Here is a 25,253-nt window from a genome sequence, read left to right as displayed (position 1 = left end):
AATAAACTTCCATTTTTGCCACCTAAAACGCTTTGGGTTTGTGAATTCTTTCACAAAGGACCTGTGCTGACCAAAAGGGGATTACCACAATTCTCTGACTACCACTAGAACCCCATCATATAAATCACAATAAAAGTACATGTTATTGTAAGTCTATGTTATTTTGTTAGTTGAATCTTCACTAGGTGCATAATAATGTCAGCTGATTTTTTGGCCAATCAACAAATAGGTTCCTGACATAGGTGTTAAAACAAAGACAAAAATAAGAATCCCTATCTTTATAGAGTTTATTTTTCTATAAGAATACAAAATACTAATAAAGTAAATAAAAGGTCATTAGGCATTCAATAATAGGTGTTGGGAGGGGGCATAGATTAATCAATAGACATTTTTAAGCATCTACCATGTGGCAAGCAAGTTGGGGGAAAATGGGGGAAACAAATAACAGAAATGAGAAATCATTCTCCTTCCATTAAGAGGACACCAGATTGTGAGAATCAGAAATGATCTTCAGAAGATCAGTATCTATTTTATCATATATTATATTATTATTATTATAATTATATATAATTAATATAAGTATATACAATTAACAATTACATATATTATTATATATTATACTATTATATAAGTACCCTTTGTAAGGATTTATGGTTTCTAAGAAGCAGACTTAAGAGTTAAGGGTAGAGATAGTCTAAAGTAAATTGTGAGGGTAGTTAAAAGTGCTTTTAAGATAGGGTCTGAGCTGCCTACCTTTTGTATTCCAAAATCAACTTTAAGTAAATAATTAATAGCTCACTGATTTTTAGTAACTGTTGTATACTATGTGTTTAGCTGACCAGCAAATATCAGTTACTCTAACTTGCCCCTATTTTTCATTATTTACACCATAAAGTCCACCTTATGATTTAATTTTCTCCCTAGCCATTCCTTCATTCCTTCCTCCACCCCAAACCTGTCCCCAGAAGTGGCTTTCTTTCTAAATCAGGCTAGGAGGGAATGATGGGATAATCATCCTAATTCTGGACCAACCAATCACTGCTGCTGACTCATTTGTCCAGGATGGTAAAAGTATTTTCTCTGTCCTAGAAATTGTTTAAATGAATATATGACTTTTATTTCTAAGCTCTTCACCAGAGATCACACTCACTGCCTGACCAGGAATTTAAAATCTTTCTCTTCTCACCAGAGCACTCACAGTCATTACTTTTATGTAATATACTATATTCAAAGACTACTACATACAATTTAGCACTGAGGGCAGAAGTAAACAGTGATCACTTTGCTGGTTTAAGTAAATAATGATAAATGTGTAAGCAAACTTTTTAAATAGATATAAGCCTCCCACATCTGGGGAAAAATTCACATTCAAGAGTATAGATGGACTCACCTTCTTAGGGAGAAAAAGAATTAGAGAAGGGAACTGAAATGGGAGAGGAAAAAAACCCAATAAGTTCCATCTTCAGCCTGAATAGGTTTTGCTCATAATATCTTAATTTTAGTCTGATGGTGATATCATCCATCTTAGGCAAAATGAGCTATTCAGTTAAAGTCAGGCCCTGCTCCAGAGCCAAAATTATGGCCAAATAGAAGGCAGGGTAGAGAATGGGGGAGTGTAGGTGGAAGCAATTGGTGGGAGTGTGTGTCAAGAAGAGATTCATTCAGGAACTAAACATTAGGGGATTGCTGCATAAAACCAAGAGGCATACGCTGATCTCCTTGATGATACTTGACGTGGTATTGCAACTACATTTGCTTTAATTACTTATCTTCCTTCATTTAAATTTGGAAATTCTCCTAAATATACATTTGCTGTTCTGTTGAGTATGGACTCTCTTCCTGGAGGGCCTTGGGGTCAGCCAGAGTCAGGATAAATTAAAGTCCATGGTCTTTAGGGGGAGAAGTGAAGGAGGTAGACAAGCAAAATCCTGGATTCTGGAGTCGAGTCACCAGCTTCTCTCCTCCTCTAACCAAGTGCCTCTGGCCACTCTCACTCAGCCCTCCAATCCTTGCTGATGATTATTTTAATATTTTCAGCAAGCACCAATGGTGAAAAGAGCCATTTATCCAAACGTATGCTAATAGAGTCATTGTCTCACATCAAATAGGTAATTAGACTTAAGTGCTCGGTTGTTTGATTCAAGCATACCTTTTTGGAGTTTCAGCCTTCTACATCTCCGGCTTTCTTTTCTTTTAGAACACAGGTGGTCACACTTCTCAGGGAGGTGAAAATCCCAAAAAGGAGGTCATCATGCCCTCCCTGACTTCTCAGGAAGAGAGATGAAAAACACCAAAGGGAAGTGGAGAGTAAAACCAGATATTGTTAGTGGGTTTCTGGGCTGAAGGATCTTACTAGAAACTGGTATACACAAACCCATAAGCATGGAAGGAATTACACAAGCACATAGCAATAAAGCACAGGCTAGCAGTGATGACTCTCCCCACAGCCGGTGCAGGCTCAATGTGGTGTAACAAACATGAATTGTACATACAAGTAGTGATATAACAAACAATATAAATCAACAAGGTATTGTAAAAGATTTCCAGAAATCCTAGAAGGAGGGTAAGTAAATAACAATAAAACAAACACCTCCTTTTGCAACCAAGAAATAGTCCAAAACCAATCTATTGTCCATTACTTCATGTGTCAGGGAATCCAATGATCCCTGCAAGTTTTTGAAGTCCTACAATAGTCTTTTTATGTGTTAGGGAATCCAATGATTCCTGCAGATTTTGAAGTCTTGCAACAATCTTATCATTTCTCAGAGAATCCAATGATTCCTGAAGGTTTTCAAGTCCTACAACAGTCTTATCATGTCTCAGGGAATCCAATGATTTCTGACAGATTTCAAGTCCTACAACAATCTTTTCATGTCTCAGGGATTCCAAAGACTCATGAAGGGTTTTGAAGTCCAACAAGTTTTGATGTCCATGACTCAATTGCCATAATTGCTATGCTCTTCAGTGGTGGGCATAGTCAGTGATGGAACCACCCACTGTTTCTTGGGTCTTCTCCTTCGTTCCAATGGTGTCCTCCATCTCTCTCTGATAACAAGGTGAATATGGCTCATTGGCACCCATCTGATTCTTTCTCCATCTATAGATATACAAGCAAACCCTCTCCCCCAAGCAGTTAATCTATCTGGTCCCTTCCATTCAGCACTTTCCAGATCACTCCACATCACTTGGCAATTATCTAAAGATAGTGGAGCTGCTCACACTGGTCACTGCCCTTCCAGTGGATTATAAACCTGTCTGACAGAACCAGTGCATCTTTGTCAAAAATCAAGAAGTTAATTGTATAAAGAGCTAAATTTAGAAGAGCTAGAGTTACCTGTGGCTCTCCCTTTCTTTTGTTTTTGGAGGAGTGTCTTGATGTCTCTGTTTCTCCTCTCTACTATCGCCTGTCCTTGAGGATTAAAAGGTATGCCAGTGGTGTATAAAATCTTATACTGTGCACTAAAGTGTGCAAAATGTTTAGAAATATATGCGGGTCCATTATCTGTTTTTATTGTTTGTGGCATACCCATAATTACAAATGCTTGTATAAGGAATTTGGTGACCACTCGGACTGTCTCTTTTACCATTGGTATTGCAAAAGTGAATCCTGAAAAGGTGTCTACTACAACATGGATAAAAGACATTCGACCAAAAGATTTATAATGGGTCCCATCCATTTGCCAAATTTCATTGGGTCTCAAACCACGAGGGTTCTTCCGTGGAGGGAGCATAGGAGCATAGAAAGGAAGGCAAACTATACAACTTTTTACTGTGCTCCTACCTTCCTCTTTTGTTAGCCCAAATTGTAAACATAAAGCTCAAACAACCTGATGGTCTTTAGAATGAGATTCTAGGGCTTCCTGAAATAAAGGAGTATTAGCCAACATAGTTAGAAGGTTTTCTGCCTTTGATGACAGGACCTGGAAGTCCACAATGAGAGTGGACATGCAAGATATAAATCTTACCTGAATGCTTTCTCACTTGCTTTTGAAATTCCTTAAACAGCTGATATATATTGGAAGCTACAAATTTTATTTGGGCTGTGGCAATTCTTTGTACCACACTTACTGAATAGGCTGAATCAGATAATATATTTATATCTCCTGGATAATAAGTGAGAACTAGAGTGATTGCATACAATTCATTCTACTGAGTGGATTAAAAAGGAGTTCTGACTATTCTCTTTATACTTAAGTCATGAGAGTGTACAGCACAAATGTTATGTTTGCATCTGGAAAAATAGTTGGTCCTTTAAGAGGAAATTTAGAAACCTTTTCTTTAGGATTCCATCACCAATTATGTAATAGTCAGGTTATCTTTAATGGAGACCCATGTGTAAAATCTGGAGTCATGGCCAGTAAAATTTGCCATTCTGGGATGGTTTCACAGCATACATTAATTTGTACATTAGTATAAAAGATGTATATCTTGTCAGGTCTTATCCCAGATAATTGTACTGCTTGCTTAATAGCCTTTAATAAAATTCTAGCCACAAGCACTGGGTAAGGAGTAAGGCTTTGGTCTGGTTGTGCTGGGAGGTTCACCCCACTATATCACACTGTCACCTTGATGAAGGACTGCTGTGGGTGCCTCTTTTGTAGCAAAAACTGATATTTCCAAGGGTTTTTGAGTGACTCTTTCAACCAGATTGGATAAAGCCAATTCAACTTTTCTCAAAGCCTCTTGAGCTTCTTTTGTAAGCTGGCATGATGAGTTTAAAGCACTGTCTCCCCTTAAAATGCCATATAATGGTTGCAATTGATAGGTAGTCACGCCTAACACTGGATGCATCCATTGGATATCTCCTATCAATTTCTGAAAGTCATTTAAGTGTTCAACTTCTCTGTTCTTAAGCAAAGTTTTTGTATTGTAAGCACCTTAAGGTATACTTCATATCCTAAATATTGAAAAGGAACATGTCTTTGGATTTTTTCTGGAGCTATGTAAAATTTGTAGTTCCTTAGTGTTTCTATGGTCTTTTGTAGACATGCTTCTAACATTTGTTTCTCAGGTGCACATCCCAATATATCATCCATGTAATGTAATAACACTACTTTGGGAAATGCTTTTCTTACTGGAGTAAGAGCAGCTGCAACATACATTTGACACATAGTAGGGCTATTTTTCATTCCCTGTGGCAAAATTGTCCATTCATATCTTTTATAAGGTTTAGCTAAGTTAATGCTGGACACTGAAAGGGCAAATCTTTTCATATCCTCCTTATTCTAGAGAGATAGAATAGAAATAATTATTAATGTCTATAACCCAAAGAAGCCATTCTCTAGGCAATTGAGTAGGAGATGGAAGTCCAGGCTGAAGAGTCCCATAGTTTCCATCTCTTCATTTACTTTTCTCAAATGCCCAGATTTTGACTCCCAGCAACAGAATCCAGGAATATTTTAGACTGTAGCTATTACAGCTGACCAACCTATGCTCACTATCTATATAAATGGCATACCATTAGAAGGGTTGGTAGGTTCAGGTGCAGATCATACAGTCATTAGAGGTGCCAGCTGGCTCAATCATTGGCCAAAAATTAAGGCAGACAACTATATGTCTGGCATAGTCAGAATCTGGGCAACTATCACCAGATTGCCTATTAGGAGTCTGTATCAGTAAACCTGATACTATTGCTTCTCCTGGTTGATAAGTCACACATTGTCTACCTGTATTAGTGACTGGGATATTACCTACACATTTCCCAGTTGCCCACATCACTGTATGTATGGATACTGTTTTGTAAGCACTCTCAGGAGGTGAAATGGTCAAGCCTACTATGCCTGGAGGTAAGGGATCTATAGGCTGGAGAGGAACAGATTTCACCTCTCCAGGGGATATCTCAGTAATCTCAGCAGCATAAAACTAATTAATCTGGGCTGAAATGTCTGCATAAGAACGTACACCTGTTAGTTGGTCACATGTTATTGGTGTATTAACTCCAGTTTGCCTATTTCATTGTGCTTGTATCCTATAGAGTTCACTATATTCAGAAAGCCCCACCAAGTTTTGTCCAGGTTCTAAGCATGTCTTTGCTATAGATTTCCGGTCACTAGGGGTTAAAATTTCATAAGTTAAATTCTGTAATAACATCTTAACATAAAATGATATAGCCCCATAAAGAGTGCAAGCCTTTTTCAGATCTTTGATAATTTCTAGATTAAAAGGAGTATATTTTCTCCTTTCTTGATCTGAAGAGTTAAGCTGTTCAAAAACAGGATACATTTCTATTCTCAAATCAGCTGTATGGCCTTCCTCTTTGGCTTTAAATAGTACCTTTTGCAATTGAATCATAGGGAGTGGGGTAGGGGTGGGGGTCATTGTTGAGGGGGAGGTGCTGATGATATTGCTGTCCTTCCCACTCCTCCTCCCTCCACCCAGAAAGGTAAAGTTGATGGGGGAGGGTCAAGAGCTGCTCTGGTGTAGGCAGAGTGAAATTGGGCTGTGAGAGTGAGAATCACCACACCTTTTAATTTCACTTAACTCCCCATGCCTTTTGGCAATATTTTTATTACCTTCTCCCTTTTCTTCCTCTTTCTCCACAGGCTTCCTTGTTTGACTGTTTTCCTTAGAGCTTTTCATCTTTTTCAGACCTAGTGGGATTCTTTAAGGCCAATTGTATTATGTTGTATATATAGACTGTTTCCTTATAAATGAAATCATCTTATCACTGTAATATTCACATAGTTGATCTCCTACTAGTTTCCAATCATCTGCCTCTATTTCTTCTTCCTTGAAGAACCAAGGGGATGTGCATTCTAATGTATCAAAGAGTCCATCAATCTGCTCCCAACTTATAAGCAAACCTTGCCTCTTTATTAGTCTGAGTATGCTTCCTGCAGAGCTCCCTTGGGATGGGTAGGGGTTGGGCATGGGAGAGAATCTTTTCCTACTATCTGTCCCATTTCAGCTAGAAAATGAAAGTTACTAGTTTAGCTCTTAAAGTAAGTTCCCTGTTTGTCTATTAAAATACTTACCCTATTTCTTGGTCACCAGGGACTTCTTCAGTGAAATTAGGGTCGTTGGTCCAAATTGGATGCCAAAATGTAGAGTATGGGCTAGCTCCCTGGAAGGCCTCAGGGACAACCAGAGTCAGGATAAATTAAAGTCCTTGGTCTTTAGGAGGAGAAGTGAAGGAGGTAAACAAGCAAAATCCTCTTGTCCTGCCACCAAGTGCCTCTGGCCTCTCTTCAGCCCTCCAATCCTTGCTTAAGATTATCTTAACATATTCAGCAATCACCAACAATGAGAAGAGCCATTTATCCAAATATATGCTAATAGAGTCATTGTCTCATATGGAATAAGTAATTAGCCTTAAGTGCTCGGTTGTCTGATTCAAGCATACCTTTTTGGAATTTCAGCCCTCTACACTGTTCTCTGCCACTTTTCTACTTAAAATCATGATGGTTTTATTTGGTATCAATTCTAATTCATTTTTACACAGATTATGCTTTCATAAATTTTATTACTATTTTTCTTTAATGTGCCTCTGAAGCAATTCATAGCAATTATAGAATCTGAAATGTGGGGTATATTTTAAGGTTGTTTTTTTTTTAAACTCAAACTATATTATATTAGAAAATAGGTCTAGGTATTGAATAATATTTTAATCTATCATCAAAGTTGAACGATGTAACTAGGTAGGTAACAAGTATGAACTTATATTAAATGTTGCTTTAGATCTTTTTCTCCAAAATTCATCAATGGTCAGAAATAAAAGAACTTGCAAAATGGGGAGAGGGGAGAGGGAAGAGAGTGACAATATGTAGAATGTCCATAAAGAAGATTTCATTTTTTAATCAGAAAGCTTAACCTACTTTTATCCATAATACTCCTTACAGGTATTCTCTTTTAACATGGACCAACTAATGAGACAACTATTTTGGTATTATTCCGATATGCCACATGTGAAATCCTCTCATTACTCATATACTTTCAAGTATAGAACTTGAATAGGAAGGGCTCTAAAATCTAGTGTCATTTAGTCTCACAACATAGATTGGGAGTGTTCACCTATGCATGCTTTCTTAATCTTTCATTCTTTCTATGCTACATTAATCAAGATTTGCCCTAAGGACAAAATCAACCATCCAGAAATCCATATCCTGGCACACCCATAAAATTGCTGAAGATTCACACCCAAACACATCCTCAACTTCATGACTACTCTCTCCATCTTCTCAGTTCCTCAACTCAGTCCCAATATTCTGATCTCCAAACTATCTATTCTGCTCTCAACACAATCCATCACAAATATCTTAACAAAGGCAGATGATCTAAACTTGCTTATTCCATAATTATCATTCTTAGTAGATATGAGGTACATAGTCATCCTCCTTAAGAACTTTCATCTGCCTTCTTTCTCACAATTCTTTTTTAATAATATTTTATTTTTCCAATTACATATGACAATTTTTAAACATTTTTTTTATTTTGAGTTCAAAACTTTCTCCTTACTTCCCTTTTTCCCTAAAAAGTCAAGAATTTTAAACAGGTTACTCATTTGCAATCAAATAAAACATATTACCACATTAGTCATGTTGTAAAAGCAGAAACAGACCAAAAGGGAAAAAATCATGAAAAAAGATCAAGAAAATAAAATAGTATCTTTCAATCTATATTCAGACTCTATTAGTTCATTCTCTGATTGTGGATAGTATTTTTCATCATGAGTCCTTTGGAATTGCCTTAAGATCATTGTATTGCTGAGAGGCTAAGACAATCATTCCACAACATTGCTTGTTACTGTGTTATGTTCTCCTGGCTCTGTTCATTTCAATTTCTATTAGTTCATGTAAATCTTTTCAGGTTTTTCTGAAATCCACCTGATATCTATTAAAGTATTCCATTACATTCATATGCTGCAATTTGTTCATCCATTTATTCAATTTCTAATTTGTTGCTACCAAAAAATCTGTTGTAAATATTTGTGTACACATAGGTATTCTTTCTTTTTCTCATTTTTTTTTTTTTTTTTTTTTTTTTGCTTCTCCACCATTCTTGCATGAATTGAACATAAAAAATTCCAACTCTTAGCATGCAGAATGGCAATCTTGGAGGGGCCTTGCTTTACAACATGTCATAACACCAAAACAATGATGATAATATGAAAAAAGAAATCAGTAAAATTTGTTTTTTATTAATGACCTTTTGATAAATTGTTCCCCCTCCTAAATTCAGTTGTAGTCTTTTTTGTTGTTCATCTGCTTAAAAATGAATTTAATTAAACCAGATTAGTTAAACCAGTGAATCCTATCCTTCTTACAGTTCCTTTACACAACTTTTCAAAGCTAAGTTTTTTCCTCTGCAGCCTACATTACTTGAAGAAACATTTATGTAGAAATGGGTAGGATGGAGGGAATATAATCATGAAATAGAATGAAGAGAATGGTAGTATTTGGGAAATTTCACCGTCACAAGAGCAAACTAGGGAGTTATGGAGAAATCATTTGTAATTGTAAAATCAACAATTGATTAGAAGTATGACTCAAGCCATTAGAAATGGTACAACATTCTTCTAGGCACAAGAATCTACACACACACATTTTTGGCAATTAGATATTTTTTATTAGTGACAGATGTCACTTTTTTTCATTTTTATTATTACATGCCTTTCTAGATTTCAATTATTCTCTGCTTTTCTAGGAATTTATTCAGTTATGTTAATTTATGTCAAACTTTTAAAAAAGCAAAGCAAAAGCAAAGTAAAAACTTCATTCAAAATGTAACTAGTAGAATTAGAGTATAGGGTCTAGAATCATAAAATGATAAACCCCTAGGTACTGTTTTATGTTCTAGGGATTCAAATATAAGCAAGCAAAGCATTCTTTGCCTAAATTTTCATAAGTAAAGATGATTCATAACAATATCTAGAAAAGGGAACAAGCATAGTATGAAGATGGTAGTAGATGACAGCAAAAGCCTGATTCTGAGCAAAATAAGATGAGAATTTGCCTATTGGACTGTGATATTCTATGGTCATACTCCAAGGTACATCGGGAAGAAGATGAAGATCATTGCTAGAGTGATAATGGGAAAGAATGAAAATGAGGAATTGTACAACCAGACACTTTAGGTGACTCATTCAAGGTCTCACAACTTAATAAGGATAATTCTTTTTTTTTTTAATTGATGCAATTTTTTTTATCATTATAACTTTTTATTGACAAAACATATGTCTGGGTAATTTTTTATAACATTATCCCTCGCACTCACTTCTAATCCAACTTTCCCCTTTCCCCACCTCCACCCCCTCCCCTAGATGGCAAGCAGTCTTATACATGTTAAATATGTTACAATATATCCTAGATACAATATATGTGTAGAGAACACAGGGAGAATTGGATTCAAAAGGTAAAAATAACCTGGGAAGAAAAACAAAAATGCAAACAGTCTACACTCATTTCCTAGTGTTCCTTCTCTGGGTATAGCTTTTCCTGTCCATCATTGCTCAACTGGAACAGAGTTAGATCTTCTCTTTGTCGAAGATATCCACTTCCATCAGAATACATCCTCGTACAGTATCGTTGTTGAAGTATATAATGATCTCTTGGTTCTGCTCATTTCCCTCAGCATCAGTTCATGTAAGTCTCTCCAAGCCTCTCTGTATTCATCCTGCTGGTCATTTCTTACAGAACAATAATATTCCATAACATTCATATGCCACAATTTACCCAGTCATTCTCCAATTGATGGGCATTTATTCATTTTTCCTGTTTCTAGCCACTACAAAAAAGGGCTACCACAAAGATTTTGGCACATACAGGTCCCTTTCCCTTCTTTAGTATTTCTTTGGGATATAAGCTCAGTAGTAGCACTGCTGGATCAAAGGGTATGTACAGTTTGATAACTTTTTGGGCATAATTCCAGATTGCTCTATAGAATGGTTGGATTCGTTCACAACTCCACTAACAATGCATCAATGTCCCAGTTTTCCCACATCCCCTCCAACATTTATCATTATTTTTTCCTGTCATCTTAACCAATCTGACAGGTGTGTAGTGGTATCTCAGAGTTGTCTTAATTTGCATTTCTCTGATCAATAGTGATTTGGAACACTTTCATATGAGTGGAAATAATCTCAGTTTCATCATCTGACAATTGTCTGTTCATAGGATAATTCATTTTAATCAAAAATTTAAAAAGAAAACTGTAGAATAACCTAATTCAACACCATAATGTCCCAAATAATTTTCATTTTTCCAGGCTTAGCTCATTCACTACAGCTGTTATACCTGTGGTATAAGTCCTAATACTAAAATCATGCAAAGTATTCCTTTCATTGTAAGGAAATATACATGAGAAATATACACTAAGTACATCAATAAGATAAATGGATGCAATTCATTTATTCATAATGCATTCTAATGCATTTTCTACAACTTTGGAAAAGAAACTACAATTTTTATCTACTAATTTCTGTAAGGAAGTGAATTGGTTTTCTTGAACCTTAATAATGGTAAATAATAGTTCAAAGTATATATGGCACTATTTGTTAATTGATGATTCTTACAAAGAGTTATTACATTCTCAATATTATATTGAAAGCATTCTGTTCTAAATTTCTATTTACACTTTTAGACATTTTGGCTACATGGAATGTGTTTTTAATAGCTATTATTTGATATTTTATATGTCATAATCCAAATGCTGTCCAAGAGCTAGATAGATCAAAAGAGATTAATATGAAATGTAAAGTCTATAAGATGAGATACAGAGACTCTTGGTCTTTCTATCACTACATTAATCACAGTTAAAATCACTATAACCTTCTTGACCCTCTCCTAATACAGTTGTAATTTGTTTTATTTCCTCTTTTCACTATGACTACACTATGTATCTGGAAAGCAAACAGTGAGTGCTTTACTGCCAGCTCTTACCTATACTGCCTTGAATTCATTAGATTTCAATATATGGACATGTATTTTATGAATTTCTAAGTAATCAGAGAACTACCTTTATCCATGTAGATAGAATTTCCATTAACTAATGATTTTTTTGGTTGTGATGCTTTCAAATGGCCCAGCTGTGAGATTTTATCATATTATATTTTTGAATATAAAACTATGCTTTTTCTTTCCTATTCATTTAAAAAAGTAAATTCATAATTATCCCCATTCACTATCCCACCATTAAATAAAACAATAACACAAAATTAGTCATGAATAGCATATTTCAGCAAAAATTATCACATTGGCCATGCTCAAAAATGCATGTCTTTGAATTTCAAGTTCATCATCTCTTTGATAGGAGGTGAATGATGTCATCTTCAGTATTGTGGACTCATGGCTTATCATTGCATTGACCAAAAGTTCTTTCAAAAGTGTTCTTCCTCCTACAATATTGTTGTCAATATATAAATTGTTTTATTCACTTTGCTTTGAACTTTTTGGTAGAAATTGTCACAGTTTACACTGAAACTGTTTGTTTCATCATATCTTATGGTACAATAATAATCTGTTACATTCATGTGTCATAATTTGTTCAGTCATTTCCCAACAGTAGGAAAACCTCTCATTTTCAAATTTTGAGCTACTATGAAAAGAACTACTATAAATATTTTTGTATATAGTCTCTCTCTGATCACTTTAGATTGTGTCTAGAAATGATATTACTACCTCAAAGATATGCACAATTTAGTCATTTTGGAGGCATATTTCAAAATGTTTTCAAGAATAAATAGACCAAATCACAGCTCTATTGACTATATTAATGTGCTTGCTTTCCCACAGCCCTCCAGTCATTTTCCATTTTTTGTCACCTTTGGCAATCTGATAGGTGTGAAATGTTAATTAAAAAAAAAAAAAAAAAAAAACACAATTTTAAGTATTAGTGATTTGAAGCATTTTTCTTAAGGCAATTTATTGCTTGCATTTCTTTCTTAGCCAACTATCCATTCATACATGTGCTTTTACCACTTATGTATTGGAGAATTTTTTAAAATTATGCAAATTTCTATATCTTGGAAATGAGATATTTATTTTTTTAATTGAAAAAAAATTTTTTTTAATTTCTCTTTTCCTTGTAATTTTAAATGATATACTGATTTATACAAAATCTTTAAATTTTGTGGAAACAAAATTGCTTATTTTTTCTTATATGCTCCTTTCTGTCACTTGTTTCATCATGAACTTTTACCATATCCATAGATATTTCTTGATTCTCTAATTTCTTCATATTATACTTTTTATATCTAGATTATATGTGCAGTTAGATCTTTTCTTGATGTGAGCTGTAGATGTAAACCAAATTTCTCCAAGACAGCTATTCATTTTTCCAAGCAATTTTTGTCAAATAGTGAGTCCTTCCTCCAAAACTGATGTCTTTTAGTTTATTGAACACTATGCTATTATGGTTGTTTCCTTATCTATTCTATTCTAGTGACCAACATCTTTTTTTTTTAATCAGTATCAAATTATTTTAATGCTTACTGCATTGTAAAAGAGTCTAAGATCTGGTACTGCCTCTTCTTTAAAAAAATTTTTTCTTTTATTCTGCTATATGTAATATGAGTAAGAACACAGTTTCTAAGCTCAACTCAAGCTCCACTTATGACAGAAAGCCTACCCTGATATCTTGGAGGAGCAATGGATTTTTAGGGAAAAGATGAGAATAATTTGAACATACAAAGTTTGAGAAATCTATAGGGTATTCAGTTTGAAATGTTATATACTTAATGTATATAATACATTATATAGTAATATATATATAGCAATTGATAATGATACATTAATGGTAGTAATGAAACTCAGAAAAAAGACTTGGATTATCTATATAGATCTGGGAATCATCTGCATAGGAATGATAACAGAATCCATAAAAACTAATGAGGTCAGCAAATGAGAGCACATAAAGGAGAAAAAAGAAAACTCACGGGAGTGCTTTAGGAACAATTAATAGTTAAGGGATATGACATTGATAATGCTACAGCAAATTTATTTCACCTACTTCATTATGTTCAAGTAAAAAAATGTAAAAAACTAATTCATTCTTTGGATCCTTTCATTTTTTTTAAATAACAAATTCTATTATTAATAATATCAATCACTGTTTGCTATTACACAGAAATTATTTATACAAGGTAAATCACTCACAGTTGAGACCCTCAATAAATTATTGATTGATAGCACCATTCTCAGAAACATTAAAATTATGTCTTTAAATAAAATCAAATTTAAAAATCTACTATAGTGTGGCCAGCAAAGATTGGAATGTGTCCAGTTGTACTAGTATATCCACAGATCAAGCCAAATAATATAAAATTTAGGTTAAAATGGTCGATTGTTCTGCTACTATGTCACACTTATGACATAGTGAACTGTGTCCTGACCCTATGGTCAACTCAGTATCCCCTGTTCTTTCAAAGAAACAAAACTATTCCAGTTTATTATTAGTTTTACTATTCAAGCTCTATTTTAAAAATTATGCTTTTACTTCACTTCTTTAAGTTACTCTATATTTATGTCTTTTTTTGTTATAATGAATTTTTATTTATTTATCCATGCCACTTGAATTAATGAATGAATGAAAAGCATTTAGTAAGGAAAGTGATGTGAAAGTCTAATTCTGGTAAGATAAGGTGAGATCTCATCTGCCAAAATACAGAGATCTAGCCTTAGACTTACTTAATATTTAGATTCTTTAATTGGTATTTACTATGTCCAAGCAAATCTAGAGTCCAATAATAGTTTCAAAAAGCATAAAATATACTAAAATTTAATGTATTTCTTTATGTAGCTCCAACACTTGATGTTCTTTTTTCATAGACAATTCTTATATAAATAAATTTAAGGTGTTTAAGAATTACTCTAAAGAAAAGTATATATGTGTGTGTGTATGTATATATATATATATATATATATATATATATATATATACACATACACACAGATATATACTATTTAAAAACAAGTTGCTGAATGAACATATTCATACATGCTTAATAGTGACCTAAAATTCCAAATTGAGTGTGACGGAATATAGAAACTTAAAGAGGAAATTAATTTTTCAAGCTTTGTTTGTGGGAGTTGTTTTGATCTTGCTCTCTTTGCCAGAGTAAACACATCTGTAGCTCAGATTCCTTAGGATCTCAGGGAAGTAAGTCTCAAATTTTGTTAAAATACAGTACTGATTATGTTTTAATTTTCCATGTATTCCTTTGAGATTTTAAAGACACATTTTAAATTTTTAGCTAAAGCATAATGCTTGCCTATAAGAAACTCAATGAAGTTAAAAAAAATATTAATCCTAATGAATTTAGAAGGTGGCAATGTGACAATGTTCTCAGAGCTCCAACTCTGAAATTAATCTTTACAAAGTAAAATTATTCCAATCAATTAAGGTTTATCCCTAAAACTATCACATTTCAGAATTCAGCCAACCTTTGAATCTTTCTTCCCTATAAACTCTAGCCCCCAATATACATAGTTCCTCTTGATCTCCAAATAGTGTCAACCATCCATTAGTATTTGCACATTCAGGATCAGGGCAAAGGAAGAAAAATGAAATTAGTAAAGTAGATGATGAATTCAGATTTATTTTTAGAAAACATATTTAAAACATCTATACAGTTTTTTATTTTCATTTTATCTTTATAATCCTTTCCTGTTTTTACAAGTATAAGGAGAAGAAAATTTAACTAACCTGCCTAAAATATTTTGTAACTCCTTGAAGTTGACAGTGGATATTTGTAAATAAAAAGAAAACCAAGCTGGTGAATGTGTTGTCTAATCTCAATTTAGTCACCAATTTAGCAGTTTTGAGATTTTATCTATATGCACAAATTATACTAAATATCTTCTAGGCATATTTTTACTTTTTTGTTTATTTTTGATGAGGCATTTGGGGTTAAGTGACTTGCCCAGGGTCACACAGCTAGGAATGTTAAATATCTGAGAGCAAATTTGAACTCAGATCTTCCTAACTTCAGGGCTGCTGCTCTATCCACTGCACCACCTACCTGCCCCTGTCACAATATTCCAAAGCAGCTACTATTTCTAACTACATCTCTACTATAATGCTGAATAATAAGTATTAAGTAGAATTTATCAGGGGAAGCCTCCTGGAGGCTAGCAGATTTTGACATGGATTTTCAAAGAAATGAAGAATACAGTAAGGCACATGATCAGACAGCCCATGGAAGAATGCCCATTGTATTTTTAGCACCCTTGAGCAACCATTTGAGATCAGGAATAACAAAGGTTGGGATAGAAAGGCAGTTTTCTAATTGATTACAAGTATGGAAAGATAGGATAAAACCCAAAGAAAAGTGTGAATGAGTTCAGATAACATTTACTCCCTTTTTTCTTTTCAGAAAAAAAAAAAAAAAAAAAAAAGTCAGGAACATCCTTTCAAAATCCCTTTTTATTCTGAATATTTTTATAGCACTTAATCCTGGACTGTTTGTTCTCAAAAGAACTCTATTTATATTAGGATTTACTATATTACCCAGAATCTTTGCTTTACTTATTTAGAAATGAACCACTCTTGCTTTTAGATCTGATTTATGTGGTTTTTAGATGGAATTGTATGTTTTTTTTTTCCTTTTAATTTATGTGCACAATAATGCATCTGTTGTGAGAAGTTCACTCATTGTTTATGTCTTTCCTCCAAATTTGAGTATCTGAATAATAATTAAATTTTATTATGAATCATTGTGTGCTCCTAAGTAATCTTCCCTTCTTAAATTCCTTATGGCTCTTTGCCCAAATAGCTCCTTTACACTTACCTCATTCACTTTTTTGGTATCATAGTATTTGTCCTTCAGACTGCAAGCTTCCTGAGAACATGCATGTAGATCAGAAGATCAAATTGTCGGGTCATAAAAGCCATAGAGGTCATCTGATCCATCTCATTTTTACGATAAATTCTAAGTACTATATTTTAGGAGAAAGACATAAATAAATTGGAAAACACCCAGTAACATTCTGAAGATCTATTGTGCTGTACACACTGTACAATAGCAGTAATAACTTTATTTTCATCCTGAAATGAAAAGATACTATGTGAGCATATTTAACCTCTTATTCACTACAAGACTGGAGGGAATCTCTTATCATTTTAACTCTCCAAATAAGATTACAACCCAGGGTCTTTATCCTATGTTATGCTTGGCAAAAAAAAAAAAAAAAAAAAAAAAAAAGTTGACCATTTGAGTTGGTCATATATTGACTACGTGACCATGTACAGCATTGAGAGGAAAATGAGGATCAGACAGTTGAAGTGATTTCATCTTTCTTCACTCTAGCACAGTGATCTGAACATGATAAATATTGAATGAATATTTATAGAATAGGTTAGTTGCTCTATGTGTCTCTACAGTGAAATTATTATCATATAGAATTGTTCAGTGTCTATTGGAAGTATAGATCTGTTTTAGATTTCACTCTTGTCACTATTCATACTCTGAGTCCTATTTTTCATTTTTCACTGTTTTTGTCTAAGCTCCAGACTAATCAAGAGTCATATGAAAATGGAATGGTCCTTTGATAGAAGACTGGTATATCAGTCCAAACACAGCAACTATAAATGCTTAGCATAATTTGTACTCCTTCTCAGAGGCCTGGAGAGAAAGGAAGCTTTACCATTACCCTGAAAGATCCAGGTAATCCTGAGAACCCTAAGATTCATAAAACTATTGAAGTTTCTCAGAGGTTTGGTTCACTATTTGAATCTACCAAAAATATAATGTTGTACATGGTCATATAGTCACTACATGATCAACTCAAATACTCAAATGGTCAGCTTTTGTTTACTAAGCATAACATAGGATAAAGACCCTAGCTTGTAAACTTTTTTGGAGAGTTAAGATGGTAAGAGATTCCTTTCAGTCTTGTAGTGAATAGGGTGTTAAATATGTCCACATAGCATCCTTTCACTCCAGGAGGAAAATAAACAAAGTTATTACTGTTACTGTATAACGTGTACATCATAAGACCTTTCAAACATCACTATTTTCCCATTTGTTGATGTCTTCCTCCTAAAATATAGTACCTCGAATTAAATAGAATATTCCAGATGTAGTCTAAGACTTACTTATCATCTACTTAGTTCTATACCCTGTGACTCTTAATGCAGACTGTAATCTCATCAGCAGAAATCTGTCATATAACACCACTGCTCAAAATGAGCTTGCAGTACAGTAAAAACCCCAGATCTTTTTCAAATGATTCTAGTCATAACCCCTCCCTCCCTCTTGCACTGAAAGAGCTGATTGTTTGAAAGTGTAGCAATTGGTGGGAAGGGAGGATATTACAGACTGACAGATGTGATTGTGATTTTTCTTTTTGGTGTAGTAAAGAACTCTTCCTAAGGAAATTTTTTCTACCAATGAAAATCAACAACTCTTCTAATGTAAAAGGTTAGAGAATTGTCTTGGCTACTGACAGATTTTTGTCATAGATTACACTTGGACCCAGATTGTGATTCTAAGGCCACCTCACTTTCCACTATACCAAGCTGATTCTTCAAATGACTTTATGAAATCATTAAATTTCATATTATGATATCTTGCCTATTGTTCATATATTTTTTGTCAATCAACTGTTCTTTATATATATATATACATATATATATATATATATATGTATATATACATATATATATATATATATATATATATGTATGTATATGTATGTATCACTTTTAAATTGGATAATCATACTCTGTATGGCTTCCTTTAAGTCATTAATAAAAATAAGACCAAAATAAGACCAAAGATTGTCCACAAAGATGTAACATGGTAGAATGATATAATGCTGAATTTGATGTCATACAATCTAGGGTTTGAATTGACTTTTGCTATCTATGTTGGAGTTTGTTTTTGTTTTGTATGTTTGTTTGTATGTTTGTTTTTGTATAAAAGTTTGTGAAATTTTTAAATTGCAAACTAAGAATCTTTTCTGATTGTAGCTTGGGGTGAAGTTCAGATGTTTGACCTTATCATCTGAATTTTATATGTGAATTCCAAACAACTTTGCAGCATCAAGTGCATCAGTACAAACATAATAATTTCTAGATCAATTCACCAATTAAACTACAGAAGACATTTTCTTTCAAACTCAAAACTACTTGAAAGCAGCTTTACTTACCATGATTAATTGTGATACGCTTCTGCATTGGGAAAAAAATTTAGTGATTTATTTTTCCTTTCTCCTTTTTATGAAGAGGTACTTTTAAAAACACATAAATCATTTCATTATTAGAAGACTTTTCCAGACTCTGGAACAAAGGTGAGAGATGATGAGTTCAAAAAGAAACACAAGCAGGAAAAAGAAAATTCAATGTATTTCATCTAACTTGAGTTTTCTTACATCTTGCTGATTACAGTTAAAATTGGGCACATTACATTCAAAGAAGTCAAATTATATTCAAGCAGTTTTCTGCTTTCCTTCTAATCTTGTCTGCATTGGTTTTGTTTGTATAAAAAAATTAATTTAATTTAATCAAAATTATCCATTTTGCATTTTATAATGTACTCTAGTTCTTCTTTGGCCATAAATTCCTTCCTTCTCCATAAATCTAAGAGGTAGACTATCCTTTATTCTTTAATTTGCTTATATTATCATTCTTTATGTCTAAATAATGAACCCATTTTGACCTTATCTTGGTATAGGATGTTAGATGTTGGTCAATGCCTAGTTTCTGATATACTATTTTCCAATTTTTCCAGCAATTTTTGTCAAAACACTAGATCACTATAGTGACTACTGTTTCTTGTAAACCTAACTTATTCCACTAATCAATTATTCTATTTCTTAGCGTGAAACAAATGATTTTGATGACCACTGCTTTATAATATAGTTTTAACTCTGGTACAGTTAGTCCACTTTCATCTGCATTTTTCTCATTAATTTCATTGAAATGCTTGACCTCTTATTCTTCCAGATGAATGGAATTAGGCAAACTTTCAAAAAGAATTCCATGAAACCAAGTGTTTAGATTTGCACACAGCTGGACCATCAACATTGTCACCGGAAGTCAAACAGCCAGACCCAGAACAGTTTTTAAGTCCTATTTATTTTATATCAAATAACAGTTATCTTGAAGACTTGTGTTACTGCCCAATATCATTAACAGGAAAAGAATACTTGGACTGAAATTTGAAATCCATGCTTAAATGCATTACCCAAGTTCTCAGGCATCATGGAATGTTTTGGATTCTTCAAGGGCAACTATAGCAACCACCACCCACAGAGAAGAAAATGGATCCACGTGTCAGTGTACAGTAGCTAAAAAAAATTTTTTTAGTATCTTTTGAGTTCCATTCTAACTCTTTAGCATCTGAATAGCATTGGTATTGATGTTTTGCATGTTCCCAAATATAACTTGACAAGGTTCATCTTTCAATTTTAGGAGCCTTTCATTATAACATAGTCATATATCCTTTAACTCAGCTCAAGGAAAATTATTATGATTAAGAACAACAACTATATCTGCCCTTCTTCCCCATTTTCTCTGATGTTTAATAATTTATATTACTCATACTCTTAAAAAAAAGTTTATGAGGAAGAAGCAGTTGTATATAGTAGGCTTTTGAAAAAAGAGACAGAAACAGATTTACATGTTCTATAAATAGATTTAATTACTTCAGACAGTTAACTTGACTGTCAGAAAGAAAAGTACATTTTAAAAATATATATATTCATTATTTTATCCTGATCTACTGCTGTTTGTTGGTATCTTCTATCTTGGCATCAAGATGTTTCAACTTCATATATATTACACATAATTTTTTTTTCAGTATCATGCTATTTAGTTCCATATTTTTTACATTATTAGTGTGATTAAAAATCCTTTTATTTTCTAATTCATAACAGATCAAATTCTGTTCTCTAAGTATAAAATCTACATACTGAAATCTTCATATACATATATAACTGATAAATATGTAACAATCTTTTAAGTGTAAATTATTAGCCTTCTACTCTACATAACTGAGATTTCATTATATATTATTCAGTTAACTAGAATATAAGTTTCTTGAGGGCAGAACTGTTTTTTGTATTAATGGTATTTGTATTATTTGTATTGTATTCCCTCCCCTTTCTTTGCATCACCATTGCTTAATGAACCTGACACATAGTTCTCACTTTAAAATTGCTTCTTGACTGACTGTCTGTCTGTCTCTCTTTGGCTAAAATATTGTTGTCATCCTTTTTTGTTCACTTATTGTAACCCCGTTTGGGGTTTTCTTGTCAAAGATACTGGAGTGTCTTTCTATTTCCTTTTCTGAATCATTTTTACAAATGAGGAAACTGAGGCAAATGGGATTGTGACCTCCTACAGTCATACAGCTAGGATATTAGAATTCCAGAAGATGAAGCCTCCTCTCTCCATGCTTGGTACTCTACTGTGCTACTTAGATGCCCTTGGCTAAAGTAAACACTTAAATCAACTTAAAAGGAATCTGAACCTTAAGAGCAACTCCACCTGAAGAAGTTGGTAGAGAGTGGGGGAAGTCTAACAAACATTTTCTTGATATCCCCAGAGCAAAATACCACCCTATCCACTCCCACTCTCCCCCACACAAACACACGCACCTCCTTTATCTTTGGGGACAATATTCAGGCTCATCATTGAATTCAGTTCCTAAAAAGCATTATTCCCATCAAGTTCAAGTTCAAAACCACACTGGTCTATGGCTTCTCAGGAATTCTGGGCTGAGCTGAGTATAATACCAGACTGAATTCCTAGACCTCTGAATCCCTGTGGCTTGAGTTCCTGGATCGGAGTCTCCTAACTCTACACTTAGGGCTGAAAAGGACAAGGAGAAAAAAAAAAAAAAAAAAAAAAAAAAAAAAAAACGACATCAAAACCTCAGTTGTGATAGCCCTCATGATCTCCCCGATGCTTTAACATATGTCATTTGCCATGAGTAAAGGAATCCTTCACTCTGAGCTGTAAATTCAGGAAAGGCCACCTGAAATGTTGCTCTAAATTGTTTTCAAAATGCAACCAATTCCAGTTATACATTCAATATAAAAGGGCTGCTCCCAACATAGAATTTCCATGCATTTAGGATCATGTAGCCTCCTAAAATCAGGTCCCCAGCAATTTCCATATAGATGATATTATTTTAGGCAAACTGAGTATAAAACTCATTTAGACTTTCCCTTCTTTATGAAAAAGTTGTTGCTTCTCATAAGTCGGAATGGCTGCAATTTGAAGACTTCTATGCCTCCAGTCCAAACGGTTTTCTGGGGTCACAGGAGGCATAAGCATTGTCCTTTCCTTTGCTTCCCTAATGTCATAGAGGAAAGGGTATCAGTCAATGTGGCATGATGCTACATACTCTCTCTCTCTCTCTCTGTGTATATACACACACACACACACACACACACACAACGTTATTTTAGGTGACCTTGGTTTATACAAAATCCAGACATTCATAATCCTTAAATTCCTTCAAAGTTCAATTAAAAATCATAAGTCTCACCTTCTTATTAGAATCTTTCCTTCTCAATTCTCCCTGAACTTGTTAATGTTCACTTCCTCTCAAATTCATATTATATTTCTTACTCCCCATCTGGCATTAGGGGGAAGAAAATGAAAATATAAATTCCTTCAGGAGTTTATCTTGTTTTTTTATCTTGGTTTTATCTTGTTTTTTTAATTTTTGTCTTCCTAGTGCCCATTACAAAGACTAGCATATCATAGCTGTTTAATAAATGCTTTTTGAAACTAAATTCTTCCAATAATATTATTATAAACCAGAATCTTGTTCTGTGCTTCTCCATGAGAAAGCTCATTTTGGTAGTTTGTCTTAGTCAACATCCCAAAACAACTTAAATATAAAAATCACAACGTATTCACCTCTAAGAGCTATTTACACCCAGATAATAAAGTTTGTTCAAGAAAATAGGTAATGTCTGTCATGTTCCAATGCTGTTTCATTCCCATTTAGAAGGCACAGAGTACTGGGTACTAACTACAATAACTAAGCCAGGTTAAGTCAATTTCCATTGTTTTTTCAGGGCACACAGAGAAGACCTAGATGTAGGCATACCAGTTTGGGTATGCTAAATGATTAATAATTCCATGTTTAATCCTACCCAAGTTCGTACTTAGGAGTTCCTGTTTATTTCAACTATAATTTTTCTTTAAAAGAATTCAAAATAGTTTTAATTAATAAAATTTATCACTCAACGATCTGCCAAATGCTCTACCCTCACTATGAAAGTAGAATTATGCTTTCCCTCTCCCAGTCTCTGAGAATATTGTTTCCACTTCTCTTTTTTGTCCCATCACAGTCTGCTTTGTAATGCATTTATTAATATATACCCTGGATTTAGTTGATTGGTATGTTGGATGAAACACTGGATTCAGTTCATTTCAATAAATACTTCAAAACTTTCAAATATTGTACATTCTCAGAAAGTGCTTTTGAAAGGTAACAATAAAATTGTTGACATGGATTTAAGCAATTTTATATTTAAAGACAAGAAATATAACTCAAGAGATGACGTACTATAGGAAGTTGCATTTACCATAATGACCAGGTCTTTAAAAATTCCACTATATTTACTTTACCATTTTATAAAATACATTGTGAATTGTCTTATAGAGCAATTTATCTTCTTTTCACTCTTGGCAAAGTAAATTTCAAAATCAATATTGTATGCATCAATTGCATTTCATTCTTAAAATCTTTGGTTACTCACAAATAAAAGTTTGTGGGAACATTTCTTTTATTCAAAAGGTACTATTGTTTATTAGATAAAATGTCGAACTTGGAATCCCAAAGACTTTACTTCAAATGTTCTTTCTCATTTTTATTAGCTTAGAATCCCTGGATAGACATTAAGTATAAGAATAACTTAATATGTCTAAGGTCATATAGCTTTTGTTAACCTCTTTAAAATGCCAAATAATTTTTAAAAATTATTTTAATTTTTTAAAAAAGATATTACTTGGGTTATTTAAGTAAAGGGATTCTTGGAGGTTCTTTGTTTCTCATAAAGAAAGTGTGATTTAAATAGAATTATTTTCTAACGTGGCAAATTCCTTTAGAGATGAGAGAAATGACTCTTAGAATAAGAAATTTTTCCATTGTCAATGACCACAAAAAGGGCTTAACTGAACAGAGTTTAGAAATGAGATTTTCTGATGGACATATAGTTTAGAAATGAGTCTTCTTATAAATATATTGTTGATTGTTCATTCCATTAAATAATACTGTTCAAAATGAGTATTTTTTTAAAAAAGCATTTAAAATAAGTAAGCTATCTAAAATAAGAGGGACTCTATGACTTAATTGCTATTCAGAATTGGATTTATAGATAGGAAAAATTATCATGGGCATTAATAAATTGAAAATAATTTGTTTTGAACATACTTGCTTGGCTAGTAATGGGACAGTACCACGTATTGATTCACCTTCAGCAGCTTATCCTCCTAAAGTTACCTCTGTGCTTTGTAATTCCTAAATTGGCTTGAAGTTTTTGTTTGTTTTAATTCTGCCTACTTGGTTTATGTTTAAAAAAAAAAAAAAAAAAAAAAAAAAAGACTCTCTTGGTTGGAGTATGATGGTGGCATTCCCCCACATAAGTAAAGAGACAGAGCTCATCTAATGTATTCTAGCAAACAATTTTATTTAAAGATGTTCATTTACGACTCCATTCTTCAACAGATTATTCTCTTTCAATAATAATTATCTTTATAGTAACTTCCCAATCAGATTATACATTATAGACAAATAAGTGAGGGCTGACCAAGAATTCTTTGTATAGTGTAATAAAATATTTTAAATTGTGGAAAGGGAAAATGTGAAATGTTTCATAATCATAAGAGGGAAAAAATCTTACTGAATCCAAATGATCCTTTAGAATATAGAAGGAATCACTATTTTGAGAAAAAGGTTTTAAAATCTTATAATTTTCAAATCCCTTTAATTTTCCATTTCTGTTGCTCATTTCAAGAATACAACTACTATGCTTTAGAAAGGGATTATAAAACTGGTTTGGGTATTTATCTTAGCAATGAAACTATCACATTTTTTAAAATATTAAAGTATAAGGAGCTACCAACAGAATATTCCTATCAAAATGCATTTCCTTTATTGAAACATATTATTTTGATCTTTATTGAAATAAGCAATATCTTGGGATATAGATTTCAAAATCTGATATTGTGTGATCAATTAAGAGAGCATTTTTATGACAAATTTGAGGAAACTAACCTCAAAATGTACTTTTCCATGCTAGGATATCAAATGAGGCCTTTTTTAGTTTTTTCTTCCCCCCTTAACAAAACCCAAA

The 25,253-nt window shown here is 33.2% G+C and overlaps 1 long non-coding RNA gene across 1 annotated transcript; it reads right to left on the bottom strand.

Moving 5' to 3' along the window:
- Positions 1-11,089: 11,089 nt before the first annotated feature.
- LOC116422293 lies at positions 11,090-19,209 on the bottom strand. The gene is made up of 3 exons (XR_004232877.1): positions 19,086-19,209; positions 16,724-16,871; positions 11,090-12,331 (listed from the first exon to the last, which is right to left on the bottom strand). It is a non-coding gene; the product is annotated as an uncharacterized LOC116422293 (long non-coding RNA).
- Positions 19,210-25,253: the final 6,044 nt, after the last annotated feature.

Source organism: Sarcophilus harrisii, chromosome 3 (assembly GCF_902635505.1).
Source record: "Sarcophilus harrisii chromosome 3, mSarHar1.11, whole genome shotgun sequence".
Taxonomy (NCBI): domain Eukaryota; kingdom Metazoa; phylum Chordata; class Mammalia; order Dasyuromorphia; family Dasyuridae; genus Sarcophilus; species Sarcophilus harrisii.
The sequence above is the reverse complement of the archived record's forward strand: the minus strand, read 5'-3'. Positions and strand labels throughout refer to the sequence as shown.